The sequence below is a fragment of the Micromys minutus genome (genome assembly GCF_963924665.1).
Source record: "Micromys minutus genome assembly, chromosome: 5".
Classification (NCBI taxonomy): Eukaryota; Metazoa; Chordata; class Mammalia; order Rodentia; family Muridae; genus Micromys; species Micromys minutus.
In genome coordinates, this window is record NC_137974.1 from 14,525,994 (window position 1) to 14,543,485 (window position 17,492).

Here is a 17,492-nt window from a genome sequence, read left to right on the forward strand (position 1 = left end):
ATATAAAAACTGATATATACATATAATAGTATAAATATTCAATAAGAAAATATATTAATTATTTTATGTATAAATAAAATAGGTAAAAATAGATAAAAGAAGGATACAGTAAGAAATCATCTCCCTAAAGTGAAGGCATTCATAAAGTTTTAAATTGCTTCCTCTCTCCCTCCTCCTTTCCTCCCTCCATCCATTCATCCCTCTCTTTCCTCTTTACCCACTGTCTGGGGATCAGGATTTTGATTCTTAGGTACTGATCTAGCACTATGCCTACCTGCCTGCTGCCATGCCCCAGCCTTGATGGAAATTGAGTCACCTTCTGAAACTGGTCTCCTGGTGTCCACAGCATCAGCATTTTCCATTCTCTCCTCTTGACCTGCTCTGCCTCCACCACCTCTCCCTGGATGACCTTCACCTTCTGAGAATGGGGGTAAAAAGGAGGAGCCCTGTCCTTATCACTCAGCTCTATTTGCCCAACTTCATCAGGAAAAAGCCATCACAAAAGGGCTCCTGGATGTCACAGATGACAAGAAGACATCGAAGAATCCCAGCCTTAGGGCTCAAGGATGAATTCGATCTTCTACCAAAACTCACATGCCAAGCCTCACGTCTCCAAAATTGAATTCTTCTCAGAAACATGCTCCAGTGTTGGAGCTAAAAGAGAAGAAATGGAGAGTGGAATACCAAGAGGACAGGAATGACCTTGTCATCTCAGAGATTGAGCTGAAACAAGTGGCTTACATTTTCAAATGTGACAAATCCACTCTTCAAATGAAGGGAAAAATAAGCCCCATCACTGTCGATAACTGCAAAAAGTTTGGCCTGGTGTTTGATCATGTGGTGGACATCATCAAAGTGATCAACTCCAAGGACATTCAGATCCAGGAAATAGGGAGAGTGCCAATATCTCCATTAATAAAACAGAAGGATGTCACCTGCACCTCAGTGAAGATGCTCTAGACTGTGAGATTGTGAGCGCCAACTCATCCAAGATGAATGTCCTGGTCCCTCAGAATGATGATTGTAGAGACTTTCCCAATCCTGAGCAGTTCACGACAATATGGGACAGATCCAAGCTGGTCCCTGAACCTGCAGAAACCATGGCCTGACATCTAAGAGACATCCTTCCCTGAGTCTTCTCTAGCCAACAGAAGTAAGCAGCTATAGGAGGAGCTAGATATCGCCATAACCCAGGTGTCCGTCCATGTTCTGTGCCGTGGAAAACAATATCTTCTCTAGCAGGCTTTTATAGGCATTTTGAAATATTTAACATTTGATAATGATTTGTGTGTGATTTTATTTGTGTGTGATAACTAGTGAACACAGCAGTTAAAGGGAAAAGAATAGTTCCTATCACTAACACTGTTAACTGATAAGGAAAAGCCCTGCCTCTTCCTTCCTTTCCTTTTAATTGCTAGTTGAAGCAAATGAAGCCTTAGAGAATCTATGTATCTTTTTACCTTTTAGACAACTTTAACATGATGAAATAGTCTTGTTCCCTAAAGAACAAGACTCTATTTTTTAAATTTTTACATGTTCATCTTGATCACTGTGGATCATGGACATCCTGTCATCATGAATGCATACTCAATCCATGTTCTTACCAAAACACACATATAACCACCAAGAGGAACAGTCTAAGGAAACACAATATACCCTTTATAGTTACTGAAAAACAATAAATATATTTAGGCCGAATCACTTTGAAAATTTATTTGTCTCCACATTCCTAAGACAAATGACAGTGGCAGGGATGAGTGGGGTGGGAAATAAGTCCTCGTTTTTTGCTTTATAATACCTTGTGATTATGTTCCAAGGCTAGCTCGATCCTTGCTTTCCAGTTTTGAAGCCTCCCATATGATCAGACAAGCCCTGAAGGTCTCTACTGCTTATTAGAGATGAGTCCCTTTTCCAGTAGCCAGGTTCTCAGTTGCCAACCAGCCTCAAATCAAATGCCCAAGAGCCACAACCAGTGGCTGTCCATTCTCCAGTCAGTTGTTTGGCTTTGGTTGGGATTTCTAGTCTTGATAGTATACACTCTTTCAGGTGAACAAGGATGCTCTCCCTGTTTTTTCTCCGCACATGGCTGAGAACTCTGCAGCGTTTTGGGTCATTTGTAAGGAAACATAGCGCTAAGCTTTTGGAACCAATGACAGCATTAAGATTGTGCCTATGAATGCCTCCTTGGATATCCTATTGAGTTTTGAGTAGCTTCTATATTGATCACTATCATTATCTATATCTTCTGTATCTATATAGCATTCACATCACTGATGTTTGTGTATCAGATTTTTTGCTATAAAAGTTCTGTTCTTATAAACTACATTGTGTCTTTAGTAAGTATAATTTTTCAACAGTAAAGTTATACTAAGTAAAAACTAATTGTTTAAAAAACAGGAAATCTGGGTTTAACTTTGAAAAGAGAAAAATAAAGTGAGTCATAAATGAGTAAGTTAGATTAGCAATATTCATTTTGGCAGGCATTATGCTAATAATATTGTTTTAATAACATCTAATAAAATAACGCCAAGTATTGTTGCTTGAAAATAATTTTTGTGCCACAAGAAGAAAAAATACATTAACTGCAAATCAAAATAAGTCTTTCAAATTATGAGGAAGGTACACATTTAAGCATGAAAATAAATGAATCTAATAAACAAAAATTAAATACAAGTTTTACTATAACAATAAACCAAAATGCAAAGAAATTCAGTCATGTAGAGTCTAGTCTAGACATAATGTGTCTGAATCAATGAAAATAGCAGCAAGATTTACACAATGACAACTTAACAATGAATTCTTGAACATTCTCTTCTAAAATACAGAAAAAACAAAAGCAAAAATACTTGTAAAAATATTAGTAATAAATTAAATCCAAATTGTCACAAAAGGCTTATGGTTTATTTTGGAAGTGATAAATTATTAGCAAAATGTGGGATGTAAATAAATAAATATAAATTTAAAAATATGTTATTTAGTGTATTTGATGTAATGATTTTGCTTGAAGTGTTAAGCACTCCTAGTTGCTGATAATCAATAAAATATACTTGCTATATTGTTTTATTTTTGCAAAAATAAGCATCAATAAAATATTTTTATAACTTTACTTAAAAAACAAAGACACATGTACTGATTTTTAAAGGCAATTTGGCATAAAACTATATGAATATATTTTGTCAGTACTTGATTTCTTAAAAGTTTGACAGGATGCATTGAAACCTTACTAGTTACAATAAGCATAGAATATATGTAAAACAAAATGTAACATAGAAATAGTCAAAGTTTTCTTGGAGTGTATAGATTAAACAAAATAATTTTTAAATACCAAAAATTGCCACAAGGCTATTTTCTTAAATCTTGAGTTATTAATGATTTAAGGTTTAGGTATACCCCACTCTGAGAGGGTACTATACACTTGTACTTTTGTTTTTCCTAAGAAGGGCTGAGGCTTCCACTTTTGGCTTTTCTTTTTTGGAGCTTCATATGTTCTGTGAGTTGTATCTTGGGTATTCACAGCTTTCTGGGGCTACTATCCAATTATCACTGATGCATATTATGTCTGTTCTTTTGTGACTACGTTACCTCACTCAGGATGATATTCTCTAGATACATCCATTTTTCCTGGAATTTCATAAAGTCATTGTTTATAATAGCTGAGTAGTATTCCATTGTGTAAATATACCACAATTTCTGTATCCATTCATCTACTGAAGGACATCTGGGTTCTTTCCAGCTTCTGGCGATTATATATAAGGCTGCTTTGAACATGGTGGACCATGTGTCCTTACTGTATGTTAGAACACTTTGGGGTATATGCCCAGAATTGGAATAACTGGGTTATGAGGTAGTACTGTGTCCAATTTTCTGAGGAATTGCCATACTGATTTTCAGAGTGGTCGTACCAGCTTATGGAGAAAGAGGAACACTCCTCCACATAAATGAAATTTTATTGTTGAGGTAATTAGATGGCATTATGTGAATTTGGAGGTCTCATTTTTAAAATGCTGTTTTGGTGATTGAGTGGTGTTTCCTGGGCTAAGATTATTGTTACTTTTGTAGAGGACCTAAGTTCTGTTCTTAGCACTGAGTCATGTGTGTCTTATTCTCTTGGATGGAAACTAATAACCTTTCCTTGATACAGTGGCACCTGTACTCATGAACTTTTTACCATGCATAGAGAAAACATGCATATAAATAAAGAGTAAAATGAACCTGAAAAGAAACTCAAAGGAAAATGTTTTAGGAAAACTAACTAACATGACAAAATATCATCTACTAAAAGACTTGATTGAACATTAAATCTAGCCAAGAAAATAAGAAAAATATCATTCATCATAGACAACTATCAAAAAAATTAACTTCATGAAATTCTTAAGTTTATGGCTGTAACTAGAAAATATCATCCTGAGAGAGGTAACCCAGTCACAAAAAAGAAAAGAAACAAACAAAAAAAAAAACATAAACCATGGTGTACACTCACTGCAAAGTATATATTAGCTGAAAAGCTTGGAATACCCAAGATAGTGTTCACAGACCATGTGAATTTCAAGAAGGAAGACAAAAATGTGGATGCGGCAGTCCTTCTTAAAAGGTGGGAAAAAAAAATACTTACCTGAGGAAATAGTTAAGAGTGGACCAGGGGCCAAAGAAAAGGCTATCCAGAGACTGCTCCACCGGAGAATTTATCCCATTTGTGGCCACCAAACCCAAGCACAATTGCTGATGTCAAGAAGTGCTTGCTGACAGGAGCCAGATATAAATGTCTCCTGAGAGGTTCTTCCAAAACCTTACTGATACAGATGAGGATGCTTGCAGCTAACTGAGCACAGGGACCCCAGAGGAGGAGTTAGATAAGGAATTAAAGAGCAGAAGGGGTTTTCAACCACACAGGAAGAACAACAATATTAACCAATAGACACCCCCAGAGTTCTCAGGAAATAAACCACCTACCAAAGGGTACACCTCAGGGACCTATGGCTTCAGCCACATATGTAGCAGAGGATGGCAATATCTGGCATGACCCTCTCATCCTCTGTCTCCCATGATTATTTTGTTCCACCTTCCAAGTAGGCCTGAGGCATTCAGACTTTGATATTCTTTCTTCATGAGCTTCATATGGTCTGTAAGGATTTTGTTTACTTACTTTTTAATTTGGGCTTATTGTTTCTTTTTTAAATAGAAATTTACTGGATATTCTCTATATTTACATTTTGAATGATAGCTCTTTCATCCCCAGGCCCATTACTCTCCTTCTCCCCTTGCTTCCATGAATATGATCTGTCTCCCAACCACCTTCTTCCACCTCAGTATATTGGCATTCCCCTACACTGGGAAAACAAGCCTTAACTGGACCTAAGGCCTCTCCTCCCATTGATGCCAGACAATGATATCCTCTGCTATATATGCAACTAGAGCCATGAGTATCATTGTATTCATTGGTTGGTGTTTAAGTCCCTGGGTGCTCTGGAGGGTTTGTTTGGTTGATAATGTTGTTCTTTCTATGGGGTTGCAAACCCTTTCAGCTCCTTCAGTTCTTTCTCTAGCTCTTTCATTGGAGTCAGATGTTTAGCTGCAAGTATTCTCAACTGTATCAGTATGAATCTGTAAGAGCCTTTGAGGAGGCAACCATATCAGGCTCCTGCCAGTAAGCACTTCTAGAATCAGCAATATTGCATGGGTTTGGTAGATCGCCAGGTGAGTGCGTCTCTTAATGGTCTTTTCTTCAATCCCTGTTCCTCTATTGTTTCTGTATTTCCTCTGTTAGTGCTCTTCTCTCCCTTATAAGAAGAACTGAAGCACCTACAATTTAACCTTTCTTTATTTTGTTCTTCAAAAGTTCTATGAATTTTTTTCTTCAGTATTTTGAGATTTTGGGGCTAGGATCGGCTTATCACTGACTACATACTATGTGTGTTCTTTTGTGACTGGGTTACCTCATTCAGGATGATAATTTCTAATTGCATCCATTTGCCTAGACATTTCATGAAGTCATTGTTTTATTAGCAGAGTAGTACTTTGACAAAGGAGCTAAAATCGTTCAATGGTCTGTCAGTTTTATTTTCAGTATTTCAAGCTCTTTTTCTATTATTCAATTATCAGTGAGTACATACCATGTGTATTATTTTGGGACAGGCTTACTCACACAGGATGATATTTTCTAGTTCCATCCAGTTGCCTGTGAGTTTCATAAAAACATTTCCACCTCCTCTTCCATAAGATTTCTTGAACTTTAAGATAAGCTGATGGAGATTCCCCATTTATATTCTCTCTGTGTGTAGTATGTGGTTTTGAGTTTATGCATCTGTTGCTAGTGGAAACATCCCTGTGATGACAATTGAGACAAGTGTCTATGGATAGAGCAGAAATATTATTAAGAATTTTTCTATTGATGCTTATTTTGTGTTTTATACTACATACCTTGTATTTGGCTTTACCAGCCTTTCTGAGATTCTTGCTATTTTTTTTTTTTGTATTTTTTACTAACTTTTAAAAAACAAGACAATGTATGTTGCAATAGAATTGGGACTATCATCCAAAGCCTGATCAAGCTATTCAATTAATATACAACTGAAAGTAGGAATTTCATATTCCTTGACAACATCTGTAGCAAAGAACATAGCTTTGAGATGTACAGCCGCAGGACAAATTGCAAGCCTTTGTGTCTACTGTGACATTAGGTTTAGAAAATCTTCTTGTTGCCCAGGTATCATTGTTACATTTCAAATGCTGTGGCTTTACTAACCCTAACTAAAATCTTATAACTAAAAGTGCTCATTTTTTTAGCTCATAGTTCCAGAAAGATAGAGTTCATAATGATACATCATGATGTATAACATGGAAACCAATAGGGAGGAACACTGTTGGCCAGTAGTTGAGTGTTCACATATTTATCCACAAACTAATGACAGAGAAAACTAACTGGGAATGACGTGTGGTATTGAAAATTCAAAGCCAGAGTACAGTACTCCTCCACCAAGTTTAAACTTTCTAACCTCAAATATTTCTATCAATTGGGGTCACACTAGTCAGGACTATTTACTTTTAAATAATCTCATTCCACTCATGACTTTGGGCTATACTATAAAATTCATTTAGTCCAACTTGATAAGTCACCATAGTCTTCCAGAACTGCAACATAAAGTCAGCATCCAGAGTCAATTTTGAGTTACACAACAATTTGTCATTGTCACTATTTCTGAACTCAAAACAAAATGCAATTTATTATTTCCAACATACAATGGGAATGTACAAGCATTATCATTTCAATGAGGAGTTTTCTAGAAAATAGTTAGGAAACACTGGACAAAAGCAGAATTGTTGAAACCAAGTAGAACAAATGTCATATCCTATAGTAACAGTCTAATGTCAGAAGGCATAAAGGCCATTGGCTATCCACATTTGCTGACTGCAACACACTACTCTCTTTTGTAATAGTTATACCTCTTGACTATAGCTCTCTTTGACAGATATCACATAATTTTTGAATCTCTAGCATCTTGGAGATCTCTAAACCAACTAGTTTCACTCTCACATCATTATAAAATCGCCACCAGGGCCTTCATGCAGGGAATCACATGATACATGCCTCATCTCTGCAGTTTTCTTAAACCATGGGAAAGATAGTACAACCTTTTTACCTCTGTATCCTAGGATTATTCCAATTCAAACTACTACACCAAAGATGTCCTTTCATTGTGCTTTTCCTTATCTAAGGTCTTTACATTCTTCCTTCCACTACTTCTCCAATGTTACTTAAGTCTCAGAGAGAATAGAATGACTTTCAATGCTGAGCTCTCATCCATAATGTATCCTTGGTAACTTGTGCAGTCTGAGTCTCGATTTTTACTACCTATTTCTCAGAAGAGAAACCCAGTGTTTATTTATAGGTATAAACATACATATTTAGAAGGCAGGTAGGTGCTTTATCAATTTATTAAACAACCAAATTCAGTTATATCTTGGAGTCTATGGCCTCTCCTATCATTTTTTATAAGGTTTACAAAACTAGGAATGCATCTAAGACTAATTTCATATTCATCTTTCAAAATGTATGTTGTAAAATCAGATGTTCTTAGAATAACAAAACTGTGATGTATTTACAGTAAAAACAATGAAATACAGACTTTATTATAGGATTGAATAAATTAAAACATTTCAATAAATTTTAATAAATAAAATGTATATTTTGAGACAATATTAATGTTTCAATTCTGGCTAATGTGATTTCATAACATCACATATTTAAATGATGGTAAAATTATTTTGAACATTTGACATATAATTTATTCCTATGGCAGCTGTAATAATTAATATTTAACTTCTTGAGTCCATATGATTGATTCTATACAGAAAAATTGAAATCCAGGAGGTGATCATACTCTTTCCCTTAAACCACATCAGCTCAGGTTATATTACTCATGTAATGATAAACGTAAAGTGTTATCTTCTCCATACAATTAAGCATTCCCACGTACACCTTTATCGTGTTCTCTTCAAACTTCCTAGATTTGTATGGATACCTACAAATCATTTTATTGTTATCTGAAGTATTTTTTTTCATACAAAACCAAATTAGGTTAGAGAAAAGTTCCTATTTTCTCATTGAATTAAATGCAGAGTGCTTATGTATATGCACAAACACTGGCATTCAGCAGAGCCCTCATTACCATGCTGAGAAGTGTGGATTCAAATTAGAGCTGCATGTTAGACAAGAGCTTGCATAAGCTAAGGCTTGTTAAAACAATGTTAATGAGACCCCATTGTATTGAGCAGCCTCACTTTTCAGATCTCTCATATTTGTTCACATGAGGCCTGGGAAGATGCTGAACTGATTAAGTCTGAAATAGGACACGAAATTCTTTAGAAAGTCACTAGGGTGAAAGGAATTGGAACACACACACACAGAGAGAGGGGGGGGAGAGACAGAGAGACAGAGAGAGATATAGAGAGTCAAGGAGAGATACAGAGAGACAGAGAGTCAGAGAGAGAGACAGAGTAACAGAGAGAAACAGAAACAGAGAGACAAATAACCAGAAACCAAAAGCCATATAAAGTTTATATTAGGTTAAAATTGTGGCTGTACAACTTCACCAGTATGTGATAATTTATGTCAAGCATAATTTAAAAGTCTGGGCAAACAAAACTTGCATTCGATGGGTAATGTAAATATCATCCTCAATTTTGTTTTATAGTGTAATTTGGACACTCTTTTTTAAAGGTTTATCTTTCTTGGAGTTTGTTTCTTTAATAATTTCCTTCATCAAAAAAGAACATCATAAAATTATTTGACAATTTTGTACAGGTACACAATGAATTATAATAAAATCTTGTCCCATTTCTATCAACACAATGTTCCCCCCAAGTACCTTTCCCTACTAACTTCATGTCTTTGTTTTTAAATAACCAGTTAACTCCATGTAGTGCTGATTATATGTGAACAGTTGTGAAGCCGTGTACAGAGCATGGTACAACAACCAATGGACACATTCTCAGAGAATGCAATCCCTCAACAGCTAGTACCTCCCAGCAGTTCTTTGCTGACAGCTTAGTCAGCGAACTCCTTCAACTCTGCAATAATTTTAGGTAGCCTGACTTCTAGTAGGGTCTTTGTGGGTTCATAAGTATGAGATTTATGTCTATTACAGAAGACGGCTAAGTTTGGGAACCATAAATATAATACCAACTACAATTAATTCCCAGAGTCAACTAAGTACTTTTAATACATTGAAAATTAGTAAAGCTTTCCTTGGAGGCTATCTTTGATGTTATAAGATGGCCTATAATGTTAGAAGGACAGAGTTGAAAATAAGTTTTAGAAGCAATATTATTGAAGTGTTTATAGCCCCTGGTAAGTAAAATATAAATAAAATTAGTTTAAGAAACATTACATCGGATGGTTAGCTGTAAGCATCCCCATCTGTATCAGTATGGCTTTGGTAGAGCTTCTGAGGAGACATCTATATTGAGCTCCTGTCAGTAAACACTTCTTGGCATCATCAAAAATGACTGGGTTTGGTGGCTGGATATGGACAATGGGACCCCAAAGGAGGAGCTAGAGAAAAGACTGAAGTAGCTGAAAGGGTTTGCAACTCCATGGGCAGAACAACAATACCAACCAACCAACCAACAACCCCCCAGAGCTCTCAGAGTCTAAAACACTAACCAGTGAGCACACATGGAGAGACCCATGGCTCCAGCTGCATATATGTAGCAGAGGATAGCATTGTCTGGCATCAATGGGAGGAGAGGCCTTCGGTCCAGTAAAGGCTCATTTTCCCAGTGTGGCAGAATGCCAAGGCGATGAGGTGGGAATGGGTGGTTGGGATTTGGATCATCTTTTTGAAAGCAAGGGAAGGAGGGGAGAGGGAGAAAGCAAGGGGGGAAAGGGAATAACATTTGAAATCTAAATACATAGAATATCAAGTAAAAATGATAAAAAAGAAACATTAAATCAATACTACAAGTGTTCTTTCTTTTTCTTCTCTTCCTCCTCCTTCTTCTTCTTATTATTATACAAGGAAGGGTTTATTTTGGCTAATTGTTTCAGAGTAGGAGTCCATAATGGCAAGGAGGATATATAAGAAGGCAGTTGAAGCAGAAAACTAGAGAATCACATTGTAGAACACAGAAGTGGGTAAGGTTACAAAACCCATCCCCAGTGGTGATGTACTTCATTTGATGAGGCTATACATTTTAAATATATACGAACCTCAATCAAGGCCATCACATAGAGACTGAGTGTTCAAACACACAAGATTTTGGGAAACATCTTAGTTCAAATTCAAAGGGTTTGGGGTTGTCAAATTGTAGCTTCATGGGAAGCAACTTTATCATCTAAAACAATGGTTCTCAAGCTTCCTAATGATGTGACCCAATAAATATACTGTGTCGTGTTGAGGTGACCCCAATAATAAAATTATTTCATTGCTACTCCATACCTGTAATTTTTGCTGCTGTTATGAATCACAATGTTAATATCTGATATGTGAAATATCTGGTATACAACCCATAGAAATAATGATCTATAGTATTAGATAGACTATACTTCCTTTTGCCTTCATTTTTTTCTTTTTTTAAAAAATGTTTTATTAGATACTCTCTGTATTAACATTTGATATGTTATCCCCTTTGCACACTCAATTCCCATCCTGCTTCCCACTCATCTTGTCTTCGCAAAGGTGCACTGGCTCCCAATCACCCTCTCCACCTCAGTGCCTTGGCATTCCCCTATATTGGAAAAATGTGCCTTCCGTGGACCAAAGGCCTCTTCTCACATTGATGCCAGCCACTGTTATTCTCTGGAGCCATGGGCCTCTCAATGAATGTTCAGTGGTTGGATATCGAGTTAATGGGAGCTGTGGAAGATTTGGATGATCCGCAGTGTTGTTCTTCCCATGAGGTCTCAACCACCTTCAACTCCTTCATTCTGCTCTGTACTGGGGTCCCAGTGTTCAGTCTGATGGTTAACAGTAAGCATGCTCTGCTGCATGATTCTGGCAGAGACCTTGAGGAGGCACCCCCATCTAGTTCCTGCCAGCAAGCACCTTCGAGCATCAGATAAATCTTGGCCTCATAGCTGCACGGGGGGCAACCCCTGAACTATCCCCTCTTGAATCCCTGCTCTTCCCCATGATCCCGTACCCCTGTACCTCCTCCCATGAGTGTTTTGTTCTCCCTTCTAAGAAGAACTGAAGCTTCCACATTTTGGCCTTCCTTCTTTTTGAGCTTCATAATGTCTGTGAATTGTTTCTTGGATATTGGGTATTCAGAGCTTTCTGAGTCTAGTATCCGCTTATCATTGAGTGCATACCATGTGTGTTGTTTTGTGACTGGGTTACCTCACTCAGGATGATAATCTCTAGTTCCATCCATGTGCCTATGAATTTCATGAAGTCATTGTTTCTTATAGCTGAGTAGTTCTCCATTGTGTAAATGGAAACTTTCTGTATCCATTTCTCTGTTAAAAGATATCTGGGTTCTTTCCAGTTTCTGGCCAATATAAAAAAAGGCTGCTATGAACATGGTGGAGCATGTGTCCTTATTATATGTTGAAGCATCTTTGTGTTATATGCCTATGAGTAAAATAGCTGGGTGTTCAAGTAGTACTATATCAAATTTTCTTAGGAACCGTCAGACTGATTTCCAGAGTGGTTGTATCAGTTTACAACCCCACCAACAGTGGAGAAGTGTTCCTCTTTCTCCATATCCTCGCAGCATCTGCTGTCATCTGAGTTTTTTGATCTTAGACATTCTGATTGGTTTGAAGTGGAATCTCAGAGTTATTTTGACTTGCATTTCTCTGATCACTGGAAATGTTGAGCTTTCCTTTAGGTGCTTCTCAGCCATTGGGTATTCCTCAGTTGAGATTTCTTTGTTAACTTTGTACCCCATTTTAATAGAGATAATTGTTTCTCTGGAGTCTAATTTCTTGTGTTCTTTGTATATATTGGATATTGGCCCTCCATCAGATATGAGATTGTTAAAGATCCTTACCCAGTCTTTTGGTTGCTATTTGGTTTTCCTGACAGTGTTCTTAGTCTTATAGAAACTTTGCAATTTCAAGGGTTCCCATTTGTTAATTCTTGATCTTAGAGCATAAGCCATTGGTGTTCTTTTCAGAAAAATTTCCCCTGTGCCTAGGTTTTCTCAACTCGTCCTCACTTTCTCTTCTAATAGTTTCAGTGTACCTGGCTTTATGTGGAGATCTTTGACCCCCTTGACTTGAGCTTTGTATAAGGAGATAAAAAAGGATTGATTTACTTTCTTCTACATGCTGACTGCCAGTTTAACTAAGACAATTTGTAAAATAGGCTGGTCTTTTTTCATTGAATATTTTTAGCTTTTTTTGTCAAATATTAGGTGACCATTCCAACCACACTACAGAATAAGTGTAAATATACAGAATCTACTTTGGAAATATGCTGTGGTTTTGAATATTCCTTGTAAAATATGCATCAGTGTTATCATGACAGAGTTTTTCTTGATCCAGTTTTATTGGAATTTAACATTAACTAAAAAAATAATAATAATTCTAGACAATCAGTATATATCACAGAGTTCAATTTTGTATTTGATTTTGATACTGCTGGAGCAGTAGTTTTTTTTAATTGTGGAGGCATCTCTTCAACCTGAGAGACTGTATATTTTTTATCATCCCTTATAGGGATTTATCAATTGTACATGAATTGCCAGTCACTTGTGAGTGCTTTCGAGGTCAGAAGTGTGAAAATGTTGATAGAGCAGAACTGATGAATTGGAGTAGAAAAGGGACTTTCCCAACTACACAAGGATTATAGTAAAAATTCAGTTCTCAAAAATCACTTTCCCCCCATGCACATTATCAATCCGATCCAGGGGATTCTTGTTAGAAAAGAGGTTAATTTATGTGACTGTTTAATACTATAACCAATTAATAAATTTGAAGAGAAGGGGCAGATAAAATAAAATAGATTGATCAGATATAATAAATGTTTTTCCCTAATATTGGTTATCAAGTTTTTGTGACACTGTCTGTAATTGTTAGTCATGAAACACAAAATTCCAGCTTCTCAGTGGAGAGCCCAAGTCCGTATCAAGAAGAACATATTTACTTTTCTGATACTAGACTTTCAGGATACATACTATTACAGAAAATTAAATTATTAATGATACAATTTTGCGGTTTGTACAATCTAAGATTTCTGAACTGATATATAATTCTTAATTATCTCCATTACTTAAATTATATTTTTGTGTTTCACCTTCATGAAAGAATGGGGCTCTACACTTTTTCTTCTTTTAGGGGTTCTCATAATTTTAAAGTTCTTAAGTAACATAAACTCTCTCTTATTATTTCTCATTATGCCCTAGATAATTTGCAAATAGTTTTAGCATTTTAAGGGAATCATCATTTCCATGTGAACTCATTCCTGTTTGATCAGATGCTAGGCATTCGTTACTAAAATACAATGGGTATCCTCTTTGTTCATTATGGTTTATTGCATATGATAAAACAGTTCCTCAGTGACTGCTTCTAGAAAGAGAATGTCAAAACAAAACTAAAATAAATGAATGGTATTATTTTCTAGGTCTATGAAGACTTAAGTATTAAGAACTCCATTGAAAAAGAAAACTACAAAAAAAGACACTGAAGACTTTATAATAGCAAATGTGCTTACTGTCAGAAGTAAATTTTCATGACCGTTCACTTTTAAATAGATCAAAAAGTCAAATGAAAAGAATGGTAGGCAAAAGAACATGTAGTTTTAGCAACATAGTTTTTAAATTATCAATTAAATTTTTAGTTTTCATTCATAGAAAACTAAGTATTTACCTGTATTTGAATATGTATACAAAAATTATCTATGGTTTGCAAATGAATTATTACCTCTGAAGTGTAATCTTATATGAAGAAGGCACAAAGAAATACACTAAACACTAAGATCAGATTTTGGGACAGTCCTGTTTTCTTTCCTTTTATTAACAAAGATGACTGTATATAACAGAAAGTAAATTCTTTCTTTTACAAGGTTAGTCATTTATGTTTCACACCTTAAGATTTCCTGTGCTCAAGTAATGGTTTTAAATGAAATTGAAAAGATCAAGGCAGAAACTTGATACTTGGAGCCATTATTCAAAGTGTGTGAGCCTGACCTTTAAACATCAAATGACTTGTCAAAGGTTTGTAATTGAATAGTACTCTAGAGTTAGGTAGTGCTTTTAAAAAGTGCAAATCACATTAATTGACTTCTTTTGTTAACCTGCAAAGAAGCTTCCCATATCAAGGGCAATAGAAGGTGAGGTGGAGGTGCTATGTGTGTTGGACAATATTATGTTCAATGAGCTGCTCAGGTGTTGCCTTCAGCATTTCTGTCTAAACGATAAAAAAACAAAAACAAAAAGAAAAACAACTTATTATCTTAGCAACTAAATTTTTGGACATGGGCTGACTTTCAGTGGTTCTCTTTGGTCAACAACTCAATTGGATATAACCCATTGCCAGTACTGGGTGCTTGACTTGGTCATAAAAGATGGACAAGTGGGATTCTGTCTCCCTCATTCTTTCATAACTTCATTGGGATCATCTTGATATATTTTATGGAGTTCCTACTGTTTTAGGTGTTTATACAACCCATCAAATGTCTCTCAATTTGGGCTGTTTCTTCCTTCATTTCCACCCTTAACTCCACGTTCTCTTCTTTCCTGATTCTGCCAACCTGTGGTTTCTCCATATACTCTTAAAATCTATTATGTTTTCTCCTTCCAGGGACATTCCTATTATCCATTATTCTGAATGAGATAGTTTTTAAATACTTCTTTTGAATTTTAAGTTTAGAATGGTGAGCATTTAAGAGGAGCTTTTAAAGTATAGAGTCATGTTGATCTGTGTAAACAGAATGACAGTGTATTTAGTACTGGTCAACTTATACCCATTTTTTTCTGTCTTTTGTATTTTTGTTTTAGCAAAGGCTTCAATCACTATGCTGAACAAGTACTGAACGAGTGGACACATTTCTAGTTTTAAATGAAATGTTGTTAGTTTTTCTCTGTTTACTAATGCTGACTATAGCATGTAATATAAGTTTTTTATTATCTGAGATATGTTCCCTAATGATGACTATGGTATATAATATAAGACCTTCATTTTTTTTGAGATGTGTTCCCAATTTTAGTAGATATATTAGGACTTCTATCTCATGTGAAAATAATATTTTTGGATAAGCAAATTTGGGTTTGATTCCAAGACCTTTACTCTAAAATGAGATATGCAATTTCAGAAAATTGTTTGTGATCTTGACTCACATGCATTGCTCTTCTGAGCCCATACATATGTGCACATTCATGTTTAATTGCTTGACACGAAAATAGTCAATATGTGTTTATAACAATTTACATTTTTAATAAAATATTTGAAGAAAAAAGACATATCTCTTTGATAATCAGAAAGTTGAAATATTTCTACAATTGAAAGTAGTTTTACAAAATTGATTATAGGAAATTACATAACATTAAAATCTATTTGTTATGGATACAGATCTCATCTTTTCCTAATGAGACTAATGTTAGAAGTTTATTGAAAATGGTGCTATTTAAGCAGGAACAAAGTAAATTGTTCTTCCCTGGTGTTGATTATCACAACTGTTCTCTTACTCTACTTACCATCTGGTTCAAATAATTTTACTTTGCACTTATCACTAACACCCTTACATACTAACCTCTTGGAAGAAATAAATATAGGCATTATTAATAACTCATGAGACAGACACTATTATCTACCCTATTTTCTTGTAAGAAATCTGTTTTATATAAATGTTATGGAACTTGCTTGTGGAAAATGACATGACAAAAATGGAATAAGATTTGAGGTTTTTCAAGAATGAGATGACCACGAGCATAAAAGAAGCCTTCAGAACTCCAAATAGGTTGGACCAGACAAGAAATACCTCCCGACACATAATAGTAAAAACATCAAGTGCCCAAAGTAAAGAAAGAATACTAAAAGCAGTAAGGGAAAAAGGTCAGGTAACATATAAAGGCAGACCAATCAGACTCACACCCGATTTCTCAACAGAGACTATGAAAGCTAGAAGAGCCTGGACAGACATCATGCACTCCTTAAGAGAGCACAAGTGCCAGGCCAAGCTGCTATACCCAGCAAAACTATCAATCAGCATCGATGGAGAGACAAAGATATTTCAAGACAAATCAAAATTCACACAATATCTGACCACAAACCCAGCACTACAACTAATTATAGGTAGAAAACCTAATACAAGGAGGGAAAATACAGCCTAGTAAAAACAAGAAAACTCCTAAACAAGAAAACTAAAAGAAGAAAAAAACACAGACACAACTCAACCCAAAAAAGCAAAAATGGCAGAAAACAGAAACAATTATTCCTTGATATCTATTAACATAAATGGTCTCAACTCCCCAATAAAGAGACATAGACTATCAGACTGGATACATAAACAAAATCCAGCCTTTTGCTGCATACAGGAAACTCATCTCAGAGACAGAGACAGACACTATCTCAGAGTAAAAGGGTGGGAAAAAAACTTCCAAGCAAACAGCTCCAAGAAGCAAGCTGGAGTGGCTATTCTAATATCGAATAAAGTAAACTTCCAACCAAAAGTTATCAAAAGAGATAAAGAAGGACACTTTTTACTCATTACCGGGGAAATCTGTCAGGAGGAACTCTCAATCCTTAACATATATGCTCCAAATAAAAAATCACCCACATTCATAAAAGAAACTCTACTAAAGCTCAAAAAATACATTTCACCCCACACAATAATAGTGGGAGACTTTAACACCCCACTCTCACCAATGAACAGATCAGGGAAACAGAAACTGAACAAGGACACTGCAAAACTAGCAGAGACTTTGAACCAACTAGAATTAATAGATATATACAGAACATACTATCCTAAAGTAAAAGAATACACCTTCTTCTCACCACCCCATGGCACCTTCTCAAAAATTGACCACATAATTGGACAGAGAACGAGCCT

General features: G+C 35.7%; 1 pseudogene across 1 annotated transcript; it reads left to right on the forward strand.

Moving 5' to 3' along the window:
- Window positions 1–300: 300 nt before the first annotated feature.
- LOC308420888 (adenylyl cyclase-associated protein 2-like) lies at window positions 301–1,109 on the forward strand (annotated as a pseudogene). Its single transcript has one exon. The product of its transcript is annotated as an adenylyl cyclase-associated protein 2-like (transcript).
- The last annotated feature ends 16,383 nt before the right edge of the window (window positions 1,110–17,492 follow it).